Genomic DNA, 16,447 nt, shown 5'->3' with positions numbered 1-16,447 from the left:
ACAGTGGCCTTAAATGACACACTAGACCAGATGGATTTAATAGATATTTTTAGAGTATTTCACCCCAAAGCAGCAGAATATACATTCTATTCAAGTGTACATGGCACATTTTCCAAGTTAGATCACAGAACAAGTCTCAATAAATTTAAGAAGACTGAAATCATATTAATCACCTTCTCTAACCACAATAGTACGAAACTAAAAATCAATTACAAGAAAAAAACTGAAAAACACACAAACACATGGAGGCTAAATGACATGATTCTATATAATGAATGGATCAACAACAAGATCAAGGAAAAAAAAAATCAAGATACCTTGAGACAATTGAAAATAAAAACACAAGGACCCCAAATCTATGGGACACAGTGGAAGTAGTCCTAAAAGGGAAATTCATAGCAATACAGGACTACCTCAAGAAACAAGAAAAATCTCAAGTACACAGTGTAACTTTACACCTAGGGAAACTAGAATAAGAACAGCAAACAAAGTTCAAAGTGAGTAGAAGGAAGGAAATAATAAAGATCAGAATGGAAATGAATGAAATAGAGTCTAAAAAAAATTACAATAGATCAGTGAAACCAAGAGCTGGTTCTTTGAAAAGATAAACAAAATTGATAAACCTTTAACCAAACTCTATTCAATCTATTCAATAAATGGTACTGAGAAAACTGGACAGATACAGGCAAAAACCAAAAAAAAAAAAAAAAAAGGAAAGAAAGAAAGGAAGAAAGGAACTGGACCATCTTCTTACATCATACACAAAAATAAACTCAAAATAGATTAAAGACTTAAATGTAAGACCTAAAACCATAAAAATCCTAGAAGAAAACATAGGCAATAAACGCTCTGACATTGCTCTTGGTGATACATTTTTCTGATCTATCTCCTTGCACAAGGGAAACAAAAGAAAAAAATAAATAAACAAATGGGACTACATCAAACCAAAAAGGTTTTGTACAGCAAAGGAAACCATTAACAAAATGAAAAGACAGCCTATTGAATGAAAGAAGATACTTACCGATAATACTCTGATAAGAGGTTAATATCTAAAATTTATAAAGAACACATACAGTGCAACACCAAAAAAAGAAACAATCTAATTAAAAAATAGGCAGAAGACATGAATAGACATTTCTCCAAAGAGGACATACACATGGCTAATAGACATATGAAAAAATACACAGTCATTAATCATCAGAGAAATACAAATTAAAACCACAAGAGATATCACCTCACACCTGTCAGAGTGGTTATCATCAGTAAGTCAACAAACAACAAGTGCCAGCGAGGATTCGGAGGAAAGGGAACCCTCATACACTGTTGGTGGGATTGCAAATTGGTTCAGCCACTATGGAAAATGGTTTGGAAGTTCCTCAAAAAAATAAAAATAGAACTATCTTATGACCCAGCAATTCCACTTCTGGGTATTTATTTGAAGAAATCCAAAACATTAATTGAAAAAGATATATGCATCCCTATGTTCACTGCAGCGCTATTTACAATAGCCAAGATATGGCAGCAACCCAAGTGTCCATCAATAGACAATTGGATAAAGAATAAGTGGTATAGTTATACAATGGAATATTACTTGGGCATAAAAATAATGAAATCTTACCATTTGTGACAACATGGATGGATCTAGAGGATCTATGCTAAGTGAAATAAGTCAAACTGAGAAAGACAAATACTATATGATCTCACTTACATGTGGAATCTAAAGAACAAAATAAACAAATAAAAGAGAAATAGACTCAAAGATAGAGAACAAATTGATGATTGCCAGAGAGGAGCGGTTGGGGAGCTGGGTGAAAAAGTTGAAGGGATTAAGAAATACAAATTGGTAGCTACAAAATAGTCATAGGAATGTAAATTACAGCACAGAAAATATAGTTAATAATGTTGCAACAACTATGTACAGTGCCCGGTGGGTAGTAGACTAATAGGGAGGATTATATAAATGTATATAAATGTCTAACCACTATGCTGTACAGTTGAAATTATAGAAAATATTGAATGTCAACTATAACTGGAAATAATGTTTTAAGTATTATTTTTTAAAAAACTTTTATTTATTTTAAGTGTGTTTTTCCAGGATCCATCAGCTCCAAGTCAAGTAATTGTTTCAATCTATTTGTGGAAGGCGCAGCTCACAGTGGCCCATATGGGGATCGAACCAGCAATCTTGTTGTTAAGAGCACTGCACTCTAACCAACCGAGTTAACTGGCTGCCCCTTAAATATATACATATATATATTTTTTTGCAAATTAAATCATATCTGTAGAGAAGCTAGAGGGAGACCTAATTTAAAAATTAAATGCAATGGAAATTAAAACAACAATGAGATACCAACTCACTACTCACCTATTAGAATGACCACAATCCAAAACACTGACAACCCCAAATGCTGGCAAGATGTGGAGAAACAGAACCTCTTATACATTGCTGGTGGGAATGTAAAATAGTATAATTCCTTTGGAAGACAGTTTAGCAGTTTCTTACAAAAATAAACATACTCTTATCATAAAATTCAGCAATCTGGCTCCTTGGTATTTACCCAAAGGAGTTGAAAATTTATGTCCACACAAAAACCTGAACACAATTGTTTATATCAGTTTTATTTATAATTGCCAAAACTTAGAAGCAACCAAGATGTCTTTCAATAGGTGAATGGATAAGTAAACTGTGGTTATCCAGACATTGGGCTATTATTCAGTGTTAAAAAGAAATGAGCTATCAAGCCACTAAAAACATAGAGGAATTTAAAATTCATATTACTATGTGAAAGAAGCCAATTGGAAAAGGCTACATACTGTATCGTTCCAACTATATGGCATTCTGGAAAGGCAGAACTATGGAGACAATAAAAAGATCAGTGGTTTCCAAGAGCTTGGGCAGGGGTGGGTGTGCTGGGGGAGCGAAAGGATCAATAGGTAGAACACAACAGGTAGATCTTTAGGACAATGAAAATACTCTGTATGATAGTAGAATGATAGATACATATTATACATTTGTCAAAAAACCCATAAAATGTAAACCAAGAATGAACCTTGAGGTAAACTATGGACTCTGGATGATAATGATGCAACAAAAGGTTCATCAGTTATAATAATGCACCACTCTGATCGGGATATTGATAATGGAAGGAGGCTGTGCACATGTGCAACGGGAAATCTCTGTACTTTCTCTCAATTTTACTGTGAAGCTAAAACTTCTCTAAAAATAAAATCTTTTAAAAATTAAATGTATAGTCTACCATCTTAAAAACTAATTTTTTTGCTCTTTATATACAAATCTTTGGGTGTATGGGATAGGTTGTAAGGGTTGTGGAAAATGAGTAAAGCAGGCCATAAACTGAATGAGGAGATTTGGGGTGGGAAGTAAGCTTGGGGAAAGAAGTAGTGATTGATGTAATCTTGTGTTTCTTTACTTCCTTTTCATGTAGCAGTTTTATTGAAGGGATAATGGGGACGAAAAACTTCTTCAAATGCTTCTTCAAAGCTTTTGATAAATGTCTGTACACACCTCCTCGGTAGTAGTAGATTTAAAGCAAAGTGCTACTAAGTAGGTAATCCAGGCCACTTTCCTATGTTAGGGAGCCAAATTACATAGAAAATGTGTTTGCTTTCCAGGGCCAAATGGTAACAAGACAGTTTTCCCAGAAAGTTAGGCCTTTTTGGCCAATGGTAAGTTTTCCAGAGCATGTTATAGTTCCTCCCACTGTGCACTGAGTCAGTTTAGAAAAAAATAGAACCACATCTCACCACACCTCATCATACCTCACCTCCCCACCACAGCACACTCACCATACCATGCGTCATTTCATGACACCTCCCCACACCTCTCCATACCTCACCATACCACTTCATATCATAACACCTCCCAAATCCTTACTACCCACCCCATACTTTACCACACCACTGAGAGAAGGTGGCTTGAATGCTGAGACTGGCATTTGGAAAAGTGAGCTCAGCAGCACTCAGGCAAGTCATGGAGTCAGCAGGCATGAAGAGAGTTGAAGCAATAACAGTAACAGCAGTCAAGAGCAGGCACGATGTATGCCATTACAGGAAAGATGCAAGACAAAGTGTATATCACAGCAAAGGACCAAAAATCAGGATGTACAAAACAAGAAAGGAAGGGAGGAATAGAGAGACAAAGTGAATTTGTAAAATCTTTATCCGAAGGTCAAGAATGCCCTTGAGCTAGTGACAGGAACTGATGCTGTGCCTCTTGCAGAGGGAGCTTAAGTTCTCTTAAGAAACCTACCAAGAAGGATAGAGTTAATGCAAGTATTCAATGGCTTTAACAATATCTTATCAAAAAAAGTAATAAAACAAGACACAAAGAACTTGGAACTTTAAGTAGTAGAGTCATATATTGTAATTAGTTGGCTATATTTCACTTACTAAATTGGTTACAATTCTTTCCATATTACCTTTATTAAATTGCTTTAAAGGAGTCCATTTTTCCTTTAAAAATTCACCATTTAAGAATACTTATGGGCTGGCCCGGTGGCTCAGGTGGTTGGAGCTCTGTGCTTCTAACAAGGAGGTCACCATTCCGATGGTTCGATTCCCACATGGGCCAGTGAGCTGCGCCCTCTACAGCTAAGATTGTGAATAACAGCTCTTCCTGGAGCTGGGCTGCTGTGAGCAGCCAGAGGTTGGTGTGAGCTGCTGGGGCTGCTGAGTGCTGCAGGGGGCTGCTCTATTCTGCCAGGAGCAGCCGGCAGCCAGCGTTAGTGGCGAGCGGCCATGGGCTGCTGTGTGCACCTGTGTGCTACCGTGTGCTTCCAGGAGTGGCTGGCAGCCAGGGTGAGTGGCCGGCAGCCATCATGAGCGGCCGGCAGCTCGAGGCTGCTGTGAGCTACTGTGAGGGGCCGACGACAACCAGCAACCGACTGCCTCAGACGGGAAGAGAGCAAGGCTCATTCTACCACCAGCATGGGCTAGGGAAATGTGTCCTACACAACTAGACTGAGATTGAACTGCGGGGGGAGGGGGAGGGGGAAGAAGGGGGAAGAAAAAGAATACTTAATACACAGAGAAAGAAGTAGATAAACACTGTGCCTGCTTCCTTCCATTAATACATTAAAATTAAACACATTAAAATTACAACTGAATTATAGAACAATCAACCTGGAAAGCCATCTGGATATAAACAAGGATATAAACATGGAAGCCACGTTGAGACTGGTAGGAGGGTTGGAGACGTGAAATGGGCTGGTCCCAAACCTCTGTGGCAAGTGAAAATTGGCAGGGATACCTTGGCTGCAGAGGTTCCCCCCTGATGAACAAAGGCCCTCAACCCCACTCCAGGTTGCTGGGAAGAAGAGCCCCCACAACATCTGGCTGTGAAAAACAGTGAGGATTCCAACCATCCCAGTTGGGATGGAAGGCTGTGGAAAATCCAGAAATCCTCTTAAACAGCCCACACACAGACTCACTCACTCACAGTCACTCACCTTGGGCTCCAGTGGAGGGATGGTGTAGGGACAGAGTCCCAGAGAGCAGTTTCCAGGCTCTCCACCTCACGTGAAAAGGTGCTGGCTCGGGTAGTAGATGGCCATCAGCTGTGACTAGTTGGCCATCAGCTGTAACCAGTTAGCTATTAGCTACTAATATAACTGTCGTGGCTAAGCCAGTAAGGGCAGATTGCAGTTAGTAAGGGGTTGGTTGGTTGGTAGAGAAGTGGACAGCAGATTGCAGATCATGTTGATCCTACTTCCTGTTTCTCACCCGGCTGCTAATGAGACTGGGGTGTAGGAAGACCCCTCGTTGGGGTACCGGCAGATGTTTGCTTCCTGTATCTCCAACCCAGCCACCAGCGAGAATATAGTGGTATGAACCCCCATCCATGGCTCCGTGAGTGTTCCTTTTTGGCCTCACCATATCCTGCGTTCTTATGCGGGGAGCGGGACCAGAGACCCTGCATGACAGATGTTGACTCAGGGGGCATCAGAGGCATATGGGGAACAGACTGAGGTATGTGGTTTTAAGGCCAGGGCTAGAGGACAGTCCCATTTCCCCTGTGAGGGGTCCTTCTCCCATGTGGTAGGCAGGTAGCCAACATCTTTAATGCATTGAGCCCTCCCCCTATGCTTATGACCAAATCTGAATCTGATTAGTCTAGTGAGCACCACAGCCCCACCCCGCTGACTCACTGGGAACCCAACCCACCTAACTCCCCCAACACCAGAGGCACTTTCTCCAACAGCAGCCAGCCTCGCCCTCATTTTACTCTTTCTTGGAAAACTATCAGAGTATGACAGAAATCAGGAGGTGGCAACTGGCCTCAGTGTGCTCTGACACTTTTGCTGAGTACCTTCAGGCTCAGCACTAGCACTAAACCAGAATTTACATTAACCTGGTGACCAAAACACTTCCCACTCTAGTGACTCTCTGAGACCCTGCCTCACCCAACTTGCATACCACATGAGGCTTGATCAGTGGCTGAAGCTTAAGGGAGCTGGCAGGTGGCAGCAGGCTTTGGGATGTCTGGGCATTTTGCAGAAATACCCCAGGTCTGGTACTGGTGGCAGAGATCCTTAGTTCACAGTGTGGCCTCTCCCACTTTGCCTCCAGGGTTAGTACAAGCAACAAACAACCACAGATCTCTTTGTAGCTCCTATGAGGTAGTCCCTGACCAGTCACAGGTAGTGGGTGACCTGGGCCTTCACCAGAGCCCCTCCCAAGAGGTCCCAGAACCATTATACTTGGAGGTTGGCTTCAGATCACAGCAGAACACCACCCAATTCGTCCCACAAATAGCACACCCAAAGGGTGGTCTCAACAGGCACCAGAGCCTGCTGGGGCGAATCCCACTCAGTGGGGTAAGCCCCCCCCCACCAGCAGCCTATAAGCTATATATGTGGCAAAACCCCACAGCCAATCAGCCTGAGGGTCAATCAAACCCAATGACATGCCAATAGCAACCAAGGCTCAACTATAACAGGAAGTCACACACAACCAGCACAAGGGATGCACCTGGAGTACCCGGTGCACGTTCTCAGGGAGACTGTGCCACTGAGCTGCACAGGGCACCTACTGCATAAGGCCACTCAGCCAAGACTGGGGGACATAGCAGATCTACCTAACACATAGAAACAAACAGAGAGCAGCCAAAATGAGGAAACAAAGAAATATGTCTCAAATGAAAGAAGAGGAGAAAACTCCAGAAAAAGACTAAACAAAATGGAGGCAAGCAACTACCAGATACAGAGTTCAAAACAATGGTTATAAGGATTCTCAAGGAACTTAGTGAGAACTTCAAAAAAGAGAAGCAAGCATGAAAAAAGACATAGAAACAGTAAAAAAAAGAACTAGTCAGAAGTCAAGAATACAATAACTAAAATGAAGAATGCACAAGAAGGAATCACTAGCAGACTACATGAAAAAGAGGATCAATTCAGCAATTTAGAAAACACCCAATCAGAACAGCAAAAAGAAAAAAGAATCCAAGAAAATGAGGATAGTTTAAGAGACCCCTGGGACAACATCAAGCATAACAACATTCACATCATAGAGGTACCAGAAGGAGAAGAGAGAAAGCAAGGGATTGAGAATCTATTTGAAGAAATAATGACTGAAAACTTTCCTAACCTGGTGAAGGAAATAGACACAGAAGTCAAGAAAGTGCAGAGAGTCCCAAACAAGATGAACCCAAACAGGCCCACACCAAGACACATTTTAATTAAAATGGCAAAGGTTAAAGACAAAGAGAGAATTCTAAAAGCAGCAAGGAAAAGGCAACTAGAACCTTATAAGGGAGCTCCCATTAGATGGTCAGCTGATTTCTCAACAGAAACTTTGCAGGCCAGAAGGGATTGGCACAAAATACTCAAAGTGATGAAAAGCAACGCCCTACAACCAAGGGTACTTTACCCAGCAAGGTTATCATTTTAAATCAAGGGACAAATAAAAAGCTAAAGGACAAGAAAAAACTAAAGGAGTTCATCACCACCAAACCAGTATTACAAGGAATGTTAGAGGGACTTCTTTAACATGGGTGGGGGGGCTCAAATTTATGTATAATAAAATGGTTATATATTTTTATTATATATAATAAAAAGCTACATATCTATCAACAATTACTTTCAATGTAAATGGATTAAATGCTCCAATCAAAAGACGTAGAGGGCAGAATGGATAAGAACATTTAACTCTTATATATGCTGCCTACAAGAGAATCACTACAGATTGAAAGACACATACGCAGGTGGAAAGTAAATAGATGGAAAAAAATATTTCATGAAAATGGAAACAAACAAAAAAGGTGGTGTAGCCATACTTATGCCAGACAAAATAGACTTTAAAACAAAGTCTATAACAAGCAACAAAGAAGGATCCAGTAATCTCACTTCTGGGTATTTATTTGAAGAAACCCAAAAACACTACTTAGAAGGGACTTGTGCATCCATATGTTCATTGCAGCATTGTTTACAATGGCCAAGGTGTGGGGGCAGCCTGGGTGCCTGTCAATGGATGAATGGATAAAGAGGAGGTGGTACCTACATACAATGGAATATTGCTCGGCCATCTGTGGCAGCATGGATGGACCTGGAGGGTATTGTGCTGAGGGGAGTGTCAGACAGTGAAAGACAGATGCAATGTGATTTCACTTATACTCATATGTGGAATCTAAAGAACAAAATAAACAAAACAGAAACAGGTTCACAGATACAGAGAACATTTTGATGGTTGCCAGACGGGAGGGGGTTTGGACGTGTGGGTGAAAAAAGGGGAAGGGATTAAGAAACAAGTCATGGGGATGTATAACGTTGCAAATATAGTCAATAATACTGTGATAGTACAGTATGGTGTCAGATGGTTGCTGGGGGATCATTTCTTTAGATATATAAATGTTGAGCAACTATTGTGTAACCCTGAAACTCATATAATATTATATGTTAGCTATATTTTTAATAAAAATCTTTTTTTAAAAAAGAATACTTGCACAGTATTCCTTCTTTCTGATTATCTGATTCGAGATGGATTCCACCAACCCTGTACACAATCAATGACCTTGTTCCAGATGGAGATAATATATTTGAGTGGATTTGCCTGTGCTCCTGTAAACTTGGGTAGAAAGAAGAAAGGAAGTGAAAGCTGTTGAGTTAAACTCAGTATAGGGATGATTTACAAGAGTGTTTTCTATTGTAAAACGAGCACTTGGGGAAAATCTATTTTGTATTGTCCAAAAAAGTTAGTAATTGAATTAGGAAACTGATTCCTAGTCATTGATTTTTTTTATCCTGATAAAGGGGCTTTTAAAACTTTATTTATTTATTTAATTTATTTAAGTATGTTTTTCCAGGACCCATCAACTCTAAGTCAAGTAGTTGTTTCAATCTAGTTGTGGAGGGCGCAGCTCACAGTGGCCCATGTAGTGATCGAACCGGCAACCTTGTTGTTAAGAGCACCACTCTGAACCCGCTGAGCTATCCGGCCACTCCTATCCTGATTTCTTTTCATTTGATATATGAATGAAAAAAGGGCTCTAATAAAACTGACAAGCTCAGTTCTCAGTTAGAAAACAAAAGTAACCTTACAGAATGATCTGATCATAAATTCCTAACTAGGCAGGAATATGGTTTAAAAGGTTGATGTGTCTTAAGCCAGCCCTGTACCATTGTTCTGGTGCATCTAGGTTAACACATCTTTGACATGCCAAAAGCATCCTCTTTCAGGCCCCACAGAGGTGTAAGCACTCTAAGGGAGCACATAATTTTAACTATTCTGTAAACCAATCATAGAGATTTACCCACCTTGCTTTTTCCCACCTTTATGCAATCTTCCTTACATTCCCTCCTTAATTCCAAATGTATAAAAGGAACAGCAAAACTGTCATTCTCTGGAGCATTTGAGATCTTGCTTCCCGGCATGTCATCAATTTAGCTAAAAAAAAATTCATAAAAATTCTCTACAGGTTTGGACGTTTCATATGTTGACAGATATTAGTTATAATTTTAGAAGAACAATCAAGATTGAATGTTTACTGTTACTATTATCTCAGACTTTCGAGAGATGTTACTTTGGAATTTCAACCCTTCCTTTTAAAGGAAACTGAAAAAGGTTACTCCCCATGGTGGCAGGAATGAGACCAAAACCTGGGCCTCCTGATTTCATCATATCAGCATTTGATGCTGGTACGACTGGGTCCCCCCAGAAATCAGATTCTGAGATAGAGTTTCATGCAGGGAATATATTGAGAAATACATTGGGAATATATCAGAAGTGCCCTGGGTACCAATACCTATGGGTGAGTGAAGAAAGTAGAATTGAGCAGAGAGGAGTAATGTAAATGCAACAAAGGTCAAATGGTCCCACAGGGTGATCTGGAGCTGGGATGGTCCTTCTGGGATATCCTACCTCAAGGCTGGGCCTGGGGCCTCTACTGTGTTTCCCTGAAAATAAGGCCTAACCAGAAAATGAGCTCCAGCATGATTTTTCAGGATGACGTCCCCTGAACATAAGCCCTAATGCATCTTTTGGAGCAAAACTTTATATAAGACCCGGTCTTATTTTCGGGGAAACACAGTAGTGTCCCTCTCTAATCAACCAGCCATTGGAAGCAGGCTGATTTCAGAGAGGAAGCATGGTCTTGAGGGGATGGTCTCAGTCTTTGGCTGAGAGCAATTTTAGGAGAAGGACTTTGCTGAAGGCTGTGGGCCATCATCACTCCGAGCAGCTGATAAAGAAGGGTAACTCTCAGCCTCCACTACCATACTGAACACTGTCTTGGCATAGAATTAACCCCTGGTCATTCACAGAATGTGAAAGCATTCACGAGGCTTTACAAGAGTAAGAAAATGTTTATTGAAAGTCAGAGAGAGAGAGAGAGAGAGAGAGAGAGAGAGAGAGAGAGAGAGAGAGAGAGAGAGAGAGAGACTGTTGGAACTGGCAAAAGTTTTGCCAGGGTAGTCTGATAGGAAGAGCTGTGGCAGATCTTGGAAGTTACGAGCAAAGGGAGTTTAGCCAGGGTAGAGCCCAATAGGGACAGCTGTGCCGATGAGAAGTGCTATGGTTTTATAGTTTTCTAAGCAGGATGTAGGGTGCTTGTCAGCTTGCAGGGGGGGCTGCCGTTACAATTGTCTTCTCCTGGGAACTGTTCTGTTCCCATCTATGATGGGTGTTGGTTAGTTTGCAGGGAGTTGCCGTTGCGATTGGGAACTGTTCTGTTCCTACCTATGATGGATGTAAGGTGCTTGTCAGCTGGTAGGTGCAGTGCTAGCCAGGGAACTCAGAGCCAAGCGGTTAATTTTTAAGCTGGGTTCTGCTAACTCACAAGCCCGCTCCTGTTAACTCTTTGCTTATCTCATCAAACAGTAGCTTGGTAATGATACTTTCACATAGGTCCACTACATTTCTCCCACTAGTTAACGAGACTTGCTGATAGATCCTTGATTGTTATCAGGCTCAAAAGAAGTACGACTTATGTAGCCTACTGCTAAGATCCTACCAGGAACTTGGTAATATTTATTGATAGATAAAAGTCAAAGAAATTAATTATAATATTAAATGTGGTGTGAAGAAGGTAACTTATATAATGACATTTTTCCTAAATTGAATTTGTACTTTGGAATTAGAAACACGATTTATCATGTTGAACACATCATAATTTTAATATTAGAAAATCTCTTTGCTTTTTGATTGTCTGAAAATGAGGGGAAAAAATGGGGGTGGGGAAAGAAATTAGAAACCAGCATGTTATATTAAGATAAAAGAACATTAGAGTAACCACAATGAGATACCACCTCACCCCAGTCAGAATGGCTATCATCAACAAATCAACAGACAACAGGTGCTGGCGAGGATGTGGAGAAAAGGAACCCTCATGCACTGTTGGTGGGATTGCACATTGGTGCAGCCACTATGGAAAACTGTATAGAGGTATCTTAAAAAATTGAAAATGGATCTATCTTATGACCCAGCAATTCTACTCCTGGGTACCTATCCAAAGAAATCCAAAACATTACTTCGAAAAAATATATGCACCCCATATGTTTATTGCAGTGCTATTCATAATAACCAAGATATGGAAACAACACAAATGCCCATCAATAGAATATTGGATAAAGAAACTGTGGTACATTTACACAATGGAATATTACTTGGCCATAAAAAGAATGAAATATTACCATTTGCAATGACATGGATGGACACAGAGAATATTATACTAAATGAAATAAGTCAGACAGAGAAAGGCAAATACCATATGATCTCACTTATATGTGGAATCTAAAGAATGGAATAAATGAAAATAAAAACAGAAATAGACTCAGAGATATTGGGGGCGAAAACTGAGGGTTGCTAGGTGAGAGGGGGTGGGGATGGGGGAGAAGGTAAAGGGATTAGAAAGTACAAATTAGTAACCACAATATGGTCACGGGGATATGAAATACAGTTTAGGGAATATAATCAACAATGTTGGAAAGATCATGTAAGGTGTCAGATGGGCACTGGACTTATCAGGGGTTCACTTCATAGACTGTGTAGATGCCTGACCAATGTGCTGTACACCTGAAGCTGAAGTAGAATAATATTGTATGTCAACTATAATTAAAAGAAAAAAAAGAACATTAGAGTAAGCCTGAAGATACAACTTTCATGAAAAACTTCCCTGTTGTCCTAATTAATTGTGCAGTCGCCTAAGAGGAAAAAACCCTGCTAACTTCTAAGTGAACTTGATATCCTTTTTGATTTGTCACCAAGGGGCACAAAGTGAATAAATCAACGTCCCTATAGCATACACTTTAAAATGCTAAATTTTTATCTCCCTAATAGTTTCCTTTTTATTAAGAAATAGGATTAAAGAAAATCCTTACATTAAAGTAGGATGAAGATTTGAAGTCAGAAGGATATAACACTAAAATAGAAGGCATTGTATGCTCCTTATTAAAAATGTGGGTTTGTATTGAACAGCTCAGGTGTTTCACCCATCTGCAAGATCATTTGTGCTACAGTTATGTTTAGTGTACTTATATACCTCTGTCCGTGTGCACAAAATAACTTTGATCTAAGGAAAAGATATCCCCGAGTTTTAACTACTGCTCCAAATGAGAAGCAACCCTCAAGAATAACAATAAAAACAGAAGAATCCAAACATCACAAATAGCGTTGAGAACTGTAATGAAAGCCTTTTCGTGTCACTAAAGCATCCCCTTGACAGGCTCAGCTGCAGCTGTTAACATTTGGGGAACATTTCAAAAGGAAGATAAGCCAAAGTGTGGCAGTGCCCCCTTTCAGGAGACAGGCCTAAAGGAGCAGCCACAGAAGCCCTGACCAGGGAACGGCCTTGCCGTCTCCTGGTTAGTGGCGGGAAGCAACAGTCTGTCTCTTCTACTTGAATCATGACTTCTCAAAATGCCAAAGAATCAACCAGTTGAAGCATCAGCTGAGTTTTAACATTTAAGAATATTATATATAACAACAAAAAAAAGTTGTTTGGATATATTAAGTGAGAGCTCAAGATAATCATTATAGAATTTTATAATATTTTTGTTTTGGTGAATCGTTTACTGAACAATTTCTGAGGCAAAGAAAAGGCGGTGCCTGGTCTCCCGCAGGCCTTCCTAAGCAGCACCATGCAGTCAGAGAGTGCACCATGATCTGGACGGAGCTTTGCTGGAATTCTAGAACGAGTGGAATTCCAGAACTGGCATATCATTGCTAGTGTGTCCTCTAGCAACACTGAAATAAGGCCAATAACTTCACCCCATTTCTTCAACCGCCATACTTTACCCTTGTAATAAAGTCACATTCCAAATTTTCCTGTTTCCCTTTTCTTGAATGAGACGGTGTATTCATGGAGTTGCCTTCGCTCTATTACCCAATGTCTTTCCTTTATCAGGAGTATGTCCACATAAAAATAGAACTACTCATGATTCGTTATATCACAAAGAGAACAAGTGATTACCTTGTCTACAAGTTATTGTGGTGTTATGTAGATGCATGGGGCATACCCAGACCCCCTCACCCGCTAAAAGAAAGAACAAAAACCTTTAAAAATAAATAAGAAACACTTTATGAAAATATATATAAATATATATAAAATTCCAGGGGGGTTATCAACTTGGAACTTTATAAAGACCACAAAAATATTTGTTGACCACAAAGCTAGTTTCTGAAATTATAACTATATCATATAGAAACATACAATTGGTTTTGCACTCTTTTTTCCTAAAACAAAAGGTTTCTGATATCCTATAATAGATATGTCCAGTGAGATCTCTTAGGATGGTTTAAAAAAACTTTGCTTTCTGAACATCAAATATGTGGTGAAAACCTTCTGGCTTCTTTGGGGGGGAGTGTTTGAGGGGGCTTCAATCAACAGCATCTGGAAAAGCTCTCCAGTTGTACCTGGACCAGACCGGTCTCTATAACAGGCTCCTTTCTCTTCGTACCACAGTCTCAGGGAATACCCCTGGTTTGCACTCCATAGTAATCTGGTTCTAGTCTCTATAGACCCCCTTTGAAACTGGTACCTCAGTCTGCCCTTTCAGAGATTTTCCCCCCTTGTTCTGGTACCCCATGCAAAGGGTCATACTCCTACACCTGGTTCTGAATCTCTATACCTTAACCCAAGCCATACTGGATTCTATACTTACAAGAAAGATATTCCCTTGGGCACGGGTCAATGACCAGCATTTTGCGTGTCTTTTGATAATGGTAAACAAGGATTAACAGATCTCATGGTGCTCGGGTGTGGGCAGTTTTCAACTACTGCCTACAGCATTGAATCCTAGCCAGTACTGCGGAACGGGTTTTCAAGAACCCTGCATAAGAGTGTGTGAGCCACCTCCCATCTAGCCAAAGGACCTCTGTACGGTGCTGAAGAATAAGTTTAGAAGTAGAAGCTACTCTTTCCCTATTCAAAGTCAATGAAAGAGTTTCCAGTGTGCCCCAAGAAGCAGCACTTCCTCACTCTTTTTGCCCTTATAGTCCTTATAGTTGACTTCTTCAAGAGGGAGGGAGTGCATTTTATCCAAAGGTCACTGTGTGCTCATCTGACAGGATTCTAATTTATCCTGACCCAGCCCACTTATATACTATTGCATTTTATTTTTTTCTCTATTGGTTTAGGGGACGCTGTTTAAATTCATCCAAGTCTACATTTACTCATCTACTATCTCCTTTCCACAGAATATTGACTGCGTATTTGAAGAGCATGTCCATTCCTTCACTTTTATCCAGTACATCTACCTCCCCACCACAAAATTCATATACAATTCCACGTGCAACCTTACTGCATCGAAGCTATGGCTTCTACTCCTGCCACTTTGCTACATCCTCAGCACTGAGCTCCTGTATATAAACTAGCACAGGAAATTTGCTCCAATGTTCAGCACACTGATGCTCACACCACCTAGTCTGTTCTCTGCTGAAGACTCTTACTTTTGTGCCCCATGTTTGCGTCCTACCAACCGCCTTGAACTTGGCTATCAAACTGCTTCTTCTTTTCTACATCTGACCTCGCCCAGGACTGTGTCCCAAGGCTCCAGAGGGAAACCTATCTTTACATTTTATCCTCTAGTTATTATGCTATTTCTTCTGTCCAGAATACCCTTCTTTGTCATTGCTTTCTTGGAGAATATGAGCATATGCAGTTTCCCTAATCATTTTCCCTTTGCTAGCCCATATTAATTACTGCCCATTCTGGGCTATCTCTATACCTTTAAATTGTTTCTTTTGATTGTCATACTATGCAGAAATTTATGTATTTATTTATGTGCCTGCTTTGCCATTGTACTTGGATTTTTTTACATCAGGGCCTTTGTCATTTTTTGATCCCAATTTCTAGCATACTGCTTAGAACACAATAAGCCCTCATTTATTTATTCATTCTTTAGGCAAGTATTAATTGAGGACCTATTGTGTTCCTGCTCTCATGAAGCATAGAGGAAAGTGGAGGCAGCAACAGCTAGTCGTTTTTTAAATCAAATTGCATTACAACTTGATTCGATTGCTTTTCTTTTCATTTTCTGATCCACTATCACTCTCCAATACAGCTTTGTTGGAGTTTTAACTTGAGTTCTGTGGTTGTTGATTCCTGTGTTTGCTTTGACTCTTCTTAAAAAAACCCAAAAACCTTCAAATGGTAAGTGAAAGGCATTTCCCTTGTACCTGAGCACAGTGATGTCACATTTTATCTCAACTGTTGTTTTTTAGTTAGGAAAACCTTTTAGGTTATAATAATCCAGGATTTTATTTTTAAGTGTCTTTCTTTTTTTTCAATTTAAAGAAAATTTAAGACTGAGGCACATAGTCATTTTTCCTATGAATTTTGTTTCCAAACTTTTAAAAAAGTTGTTCTTGACAGAGTTGGTTTAGTCACAGTCAGTGTGGTGTGGTTTGGAGGCAAAGGGGCCTCTGGGTTCAAGTTCAATTCCATGTGCCCATCCCCAGCCTTCTTGTCGCCTCCCCCCCCCCACACCTTCGCTTT

The sequence above is a fragment of the Rhinolophus sinicus genome, chromosome 16 (assembly GCF_057876585.1).
Source record: "Rhinolophus sinicus isolate RSI-liver-muscle chromosome 16, RSI-T2T, whole genome shotgun sequence".
Lineage (NCBI taxonomy): Eukaryota > Metazoa > Chordata > Mammalia > Chiroptera > Rhinolophidae > Rhinolophus > Rhinolophus sinicus.
Note: the sequence above shows the minus strand (reverse complement) of the source record.